Source organism: Phacochoerus africanus, chromosome 9 (genome assembly GCF_016906955.1).
Source record: "Phacochoerus africanus isolate WHEZ1 chromosome 9, ROS_Pafr_v1, whole genome shotgun sequence".
Classification (NCBI taxonomy): Eukaryota; Metazoa; Chordata; class Mammalia; order Artiodactyla; family Suidae; genus Phacochoerus; species Phacochoerus africanus.
The window spans coordinates 69445226-69451993 of record NC_062552.1 but is presented as its reverse complement, the minus strand read 5'-3'; positions in this window follow the sequence as shown (position 1 = coordinate 69451993).

Sequence of the window (6768 nt, the reverse complement as noted above, 5' to 3'; positions counted from 1 at the left end):
TAATTATTCCATAGTATTTGCACCATATTTTCCTTATCCATGATCTTATTGGGTATTTGATTTTTTTCTAAGATGTGTGAATCATTGTAAATAATTTTTCAAATAAATCATGTTGTATGCTTTTATTATTTTATTTTACTCCTTTTAGTACTGCACTGGCGGCATATGGAGGTTCCCAGGCTAGGGGTCCGACTGGAGCTGTAGTCGCTGGCCTGCACCAAAGCCACAGCAACGCCAGAATGGAGCCACATCTTCGACTTATACCATAGCTCATGGCAACGCCAGAGCCTCAACCCACTGACCGAGGCCAAGGATAGAACCTACATCCTCATAGATGCTGGTGGGATTCATTAACCACTGAGCCACGAAGGGAACTCCATATTAGTTGTTTTAAATATTTACTTAGGATAAATTCCCAAAAGTAAGGAGTCCTAATATTAAGCATGAATTCAGAAAATGGAGTTGTCTTGTGGCATAGTGGGTTAGGGATCCATAGTGGGTTGTCACTGCAGCAGTTCAGGTTGCTGCTGTGGCGTGGATTCAGTCCCTGGCCTGGGAGTTTCCATATGCTGCAGGCATGGCCAAAACAAAAAAGAAAGAGGAAGAAAGAAAGAAAGGAGGGAGGGAGGGAGGGAAGGGATGGAGGAGGGAGGGAGGGAAGGAAGGAAGGAAGGAAGAAAGCAAGAAAGGGTACTGGTCATCATAATCATTAAAATATTTATTGAACACTTACCAGATATATGACCCTCTCCCTTAAAACTGAGTCATAAATTTCCTCATCATTTTCTTGAAAACAAGATCTACCAACACACAGGAGTTCCCTGGTGATCTAGTGGTTAGGACTTAGTACTTTCACCGCTGTAGCACTAGGAACTGAGATCAAGCCTGCATGCCATGGCTGAAAAAACAAAACAAAACAAAGCAATCTACCAACACATGATCTACAAAGACGAGAGTGCAATGTGTAAACAGGACACTGCACTAGAACATGTGATGACATAGAATGTTAGTTTAATGAGACTGTAGTAATTTTTTTTTTTTTTTGTCCTTTCTAGGGCTGTACCCACAGCATATGGAGGTTCCCAGGCTAGGGGTCTAATCAGAGCTGTAGCCGCCGGCCTACTCCAGAGCCATAGCAACTCCAGATCTGAGCTGAGTCTACGACCTACCCCACAGCTCACGGCAACGCCGGATCCTTAGCCCACTGAGCGAGGCCAGGGATCGAACCTGCAACCTCATGGTTCCTAATTGGATTCGTTAACCACTGAGCCACCACGGGAACTCTCAGTAATTTTATGGTATAAATAAGTGTGTGAAATAAGGCCACGGAAGTCATAACTTTTTCTAGGTTTGTAATTTTAAAGGTTTAAACAAATAAATTAACATAAGTATTGAAAAATATTTTTTTTCTGACTATAGATTTATTCAACACAAACAGTCCCTCCAACCTGAGTTGGCTCACCAAGTTGATGACCTACTGTATCTGCCTCTGAACTGGAATTTTGTTACTGACCCGGCAGTCTATCTATAGGAGTCTCTGTTGGCTTCCCTCAGGTAAGTCTTGAAGGCTACCTGCTCTTTCTGCTGGCCTGCCAGTCTCAGGATAGTTGTGGTAAGGGTGGCAGGCATGATTCCAGGGGCAAATGGTGGGAAATCACGGGGGATGCTGGCTACCCTGTAGGTAAGGTACCCATATAAATGTGTCTGGGCAAACTGTCCCTCTCTTTTTACAGCTTGAGAGACTACATGACTTTCATGACATCAGGAAGGAAGAGATTTTCCTCTACCCTTTCGTTTCTTCTGGCTGGTCGATAAATTGGCATAAGACAGATTAACAAGAGAAAATCAAAGAAAAGCTTAATGACATGTATACATGGGGGAGACCCAGGAAAACTGTAATTCATCAAAATGGCCGAAACCTTCACCTTAAATACCATCTTCAGCTAAAGACAAAAGAGGATGTTGGGAGCAGTGGCTTGGGACTTTCAAAGGGGAAGAAGGCAATTCACATGGAGATGGACAAGCAAATGTTTGCTAGATACATGTTTGCTGGGCCCTGTAGAGACAGTGGGGCAGAGAGTGATTTTAACAGACTTTGCTAGGTTTCTTTTGTCTACCACACCTAGTTCATACTATAGTCATCCATAGTGAGAGCTCTTTGCTGGAATAGCTCCTCTATTCTAGGCAGTGAGGGGGAAGGTCAAAGTTTCTTCTTAAGTCTTCTGAGCCTTGATTCTTTTCAGCTTGAAATAATCTGCCTGCCAGAGGGACATTTTGGGGTGACAGGTTTTGCTTCCCTACAACAAAAGGGCTAGGGGCATTCTTTCCCGCCAGCTCTGGGGGCTTTGGCATGTTGAATTCCTTGTTGTCCACCATCACTTCTTCCTTAAAAAGTTTATTGGAGGAGTTCTTGTCGTGGCTCAGTGGTTAGCAAATCCAAGTAGGAACCATGAGGTTGTGGGTTCAATCCCTGGCCTTGCTCAGTGGGTTAAGGATCCAGCATTACCATGAGCTGTGGGTGTAGTTTGCAGACACCACTTGGATCCCACGTTGCTGTGGCTCTGGCGTAGGCTGGCAGCTGCAGCTCCGATTGGACCCCTAGCCTGAGAGCCTCCATATGCCATAGGAGCAGCCCCAGAAAAGGCAAAAAGACAAAAAAAAATGTTTATTGGGGTTTCACTGTGGCTCAGCAGGGTAAGAACCCAGTATTGTCACTGCTGTGGCTCAGATTCCATCCCTGGCTGGGAAACTTCCACACCGTGCCGTGGCCATGGCCAAAAAGAAAAAAAAAAGGAGTTTATAATTGGCAGTCCAATTCTTGGGCATCACCATCATCTGGGTCTGGGGCTGGAAGGCCAAGATAAACTATTAAATGTACTCCTTTATAATAAAAATTCAGACAGTCTGCATCTTAGGACCAGAAGGAACTTCTAGAGAAGGAGCCATTCCTTTCTTGTTCTCAATATACGGCTATTCCCAGGGATACTTACAAGGCTTAATTTCTTAGACGGGTTGAGGGAGTTCCTGTCGTGGCTCAGCGGTTAACAGACACGACTAAGATCCATGAGGATTCAGGTTCAATCCCTGGTCTTGCTCAGTGGATTAAGGATCTGATAGTGCTGTGAGCTGTGATGTAGTTCCCAGATGTGGCTCCTATCGGGTGTTGCTGTGGTGTAGGCCGGCAGCTGCAGCTCTGATTGGACCTCTAGCCTGGGAACCTCCATATGCTGTGGATTTGGCCCTAAAAAGACCAAAAAAAAAAAAATAGATTGAGGTCTTTGGGAAGAAGAAATCCTCTCTTCTTCTTTTCTGGCTTTTTTTTTTTTTTTTTTTTTAGTCACCATTGTGTTGAGTAATTGCTGCAACTTCCAAAGGCTGTGGGACATGTTTTCAGTCTGCCAGATAAAACAGGACTTTATAGCAAGATTTTCAGACCAAACAGGCTAAATCACTGACTTGTAAAAAAAAAAGCACAAAATGCTTAATTTTTCATGGAAAATCTGGAGACATGCTGAAGAATGTGTCTCCATTTGGGAGAGAAAATGTAGATCTACCTCATCGCATTTTATATTCTTTGGAACTAGAGCCTTGGTTGTAGCAGGAATACCACAGGCTGCAGTCTAGAATACTTGGGCCTAGAACACTGGGTGCAAATGCCAATCCCCTATTCAGGGTAGGTAAGAGGCTTTACATAACTGTTATCTTAATTTGTTAAGTTAAAGAAACTCCTCGATTTGTTTTTTAGTTCCTTAATCCAGCTCTTTTGACTTTTTCCACGTACATTCGCTCTATCATCACTCAATAATTATTTGGGGCTTGTGTTATGGATCCAGGTATTTAAGAAGAAGGACTAAGAAAATTAGGCCAAATTTATTCAATGGGGTGATATTGAAATAGTTGATTTTAAGCACAAAGCTGAAATCAGGCACACAGAAAAATGTGCAAGGTGATTATGAAGTTTGCTTCTAAATTAAATATGGGTCTGCAGCAAGCTGCATCTCTTTTCAGAGTCAGCTCAGGGCCAGCTGGCAACCTCTGTAGTCCTTTGCAGTGTGGTAAATCCACTCAAGACCTCGAATTCAGCTGTATTCCTTCTTGATTCAGGTTAGGCTAGGATCCTTTTTTGAAAGTCATAAAAATAGGACAGCAGATTCAGTTGTCAACAGCAGCACTGGCAGTCATTCAGTTTTTGTTTATTTTTGTTTTGGGCTTTAAAGATATTTTAAGCCTATATTAGAAAGTTGATTTCATATGATCTCCTGCTGGAGTAAGACTGCTACATTGAGGATGCTAAAAGCCTTGCTGCCAGGCCAGTTTTGAATATAGTCTAAACTGGGAAAGGAGCCTTCATTGGGATGGTGGCCAAGAAGTAGTCAGTTGTACATGTAGCTTAAAAGGTCATTGGCTCACTTGCCAGAATGCTGGCAGCTTTAACATTTGCTAAAACTCCTCTCGTTAGTCCCTTGTTTTTGAATTTCTTTCCCACTGGGAAACCCAAGAATGTCTCCTGCCTGAGTGTACCATCCTCAGCTGATCTCTTCCCCTGAGATGTCAGGAATGGTGCCCTGCAGCATCGCCTGTGAGTCACAGATCAGGAGGCACGAAGCCTTCCAAGTTCTTTGCGTGTAGCCACCACCCTGCCTCTCTGTGACTCTGTTCACACCCTCGGAAGGTCATAGACAACATGCCTTGAGAAGCATCTGAGGTTTAGACCCACAAGTATTTGAACCAGAAAGGATCTCAGATAGTCTGTCCAAGATGGGAACTAACTGTCCTGGCTCACCTGGTACTGACCAGTTTAGTGGAACACAACTTGAGTACTGAAGCTGGGACTCCTAGGCAAATTGGGATAGTGGGTCCCACTATGCTCAGCTGTTTTGCAGAGAAGAAACTGAGGCTCAGGAGGCTGACTTGCCTATGCTGACAGAGTTAGTCAGGGACAGATCTGGAATTAGAATCCAGGTCCATTGGCAGTGGAGTTCAGTGCTCATTCTATGCTGGTAGTTCCTTAAAGTCCCACAGTGCATTGCACATTTTAGGTGCTTCAGTGTCTGTTGCAGTTGTTTTTTGAGTTCAGGGGAAGTGGCTTTTCACAGAAACGATCATTCCTAATTAGCAGTGATCTCACTCAAGGTCTTCATGAATCAATAGTGAAATCAGGTCTCTACCCCTGGACTCTGAACAGAACAGTGAATGAAGGGGGGCGGAATTTAGTGAGCAATAAAAGAAGTGGTTAAGAAAACAGAAAGATTGTGCAAAGATGTACAGACCTGTGTGTACAGGTTGGCTGAGCAACATTGCAGCAGGGGACAAAGGGAGTAAACACCAAAGAGAAGGATGAATTATTTCCCTGTCTTCAGGGAAAGAGTGTGGCAATGACTATGTATGAAAACTGTATCACCTGACATTCATGGTTATCGGTTTTCCACGGACTTCAAAAGAATCTAACTCCCAGCAGTAGTTGTCCTTCTAGGTCTGAGATCTGCCCTGTTTTTCCTACCAGTTTTCTCCCCTGTAAACTGAGTTTTTAATAAAGTTGCATAGATTACTAGGGATCATTAGTCTGTTATACCTAGATCTTTACAATCACTTATCTAAACACTGCTGTATGCCATTCAATGCTATAGTCTTTTCACCTGCAGGAGGCAAGGGTGTCATCTTTATGAGGGAACCGAGAAAGCATTAGGAATCTGACTGGCTGACAATTAGGACTAGAGAAGTGAGTATTGGAAACAAGGGTCCAGGAACAACATTATTTATGTGGCCCTCTTTAGCAATTCATTTTGTGGGATGGTGCTTGGCACTTGATTTCTTTTTTTCTGGGATGGAGCCCAAGGAAGTAGTACGTAAAAAGGGAGCAGCATAAACAAAATGGAAGTGACTAAGGTGTTTTGACACTCATTAAGATGGGTGTTACTCTCAAAATGGAAACTAGGTGCCTACTTTTCTGTTCCACCACACCTTTTCCTGCTGGTGAGCAGAGACAGAGGTACCTGTTCTTCTGACTAATCCTTAAGAACACAGGTGAACAGAGGCAGAGCTGACCTACTTTGTAAATAGCTGTTATAGCGTTAGTCAGCAAATTTGCTGCAGGCGGAGGTCATGTGGCCTCACAGCCACTCCACTTTCAGCTGAAGGCCACACTGGGAGCTGACCTTAGGGTAGTGCCTCTCAAAAAATGGACTTGTGACACCATCAGTAGCAAGACGCAAGATGACAAGTGTTGGTTAAAAATGAGAATTATTGGACCATACCCCAGACATTCTGAATCAGATTTTTTTTTTTTTTGTCTTTTTAGGGCCACACCCGAGGCATATGGAGGTTCCCAGGCTAGAGGTCCAATCAGAGCTGTAGCTGCTGGTCTACACCACAGTCACAGCAATGCAGGATCCCAGCCGAGTCTGCTACAGCTCACAGCAATGCCGGATCTTTAACACACTGAGGGAAGCCAGAGATTGAATCCGCAACGTCTTGGTTACTAGTCGGGTTTGTTAACCACTAAGCCACGACAGGAACTCCAGATTTTCTCTTTCTTTTCAAATAATATCTAAGATTTAGAACAGTTTTATTTATTTACTTATTTAGTCTTTTCTAGGGCCACTCCTGTAGCATATGGAGGTTCCCAGGTCTAATCGGAGCTGTAGGCACTGGCCTACGCCAGAGCCACAGCCAGGTGGGAACTGAGCCGAGTCTGCAACCTACACCACAGCTCACGGCAACACCAGAGCCTTAACCCACTGAGCAAGGCCAGGGATCGAACCCGCAACC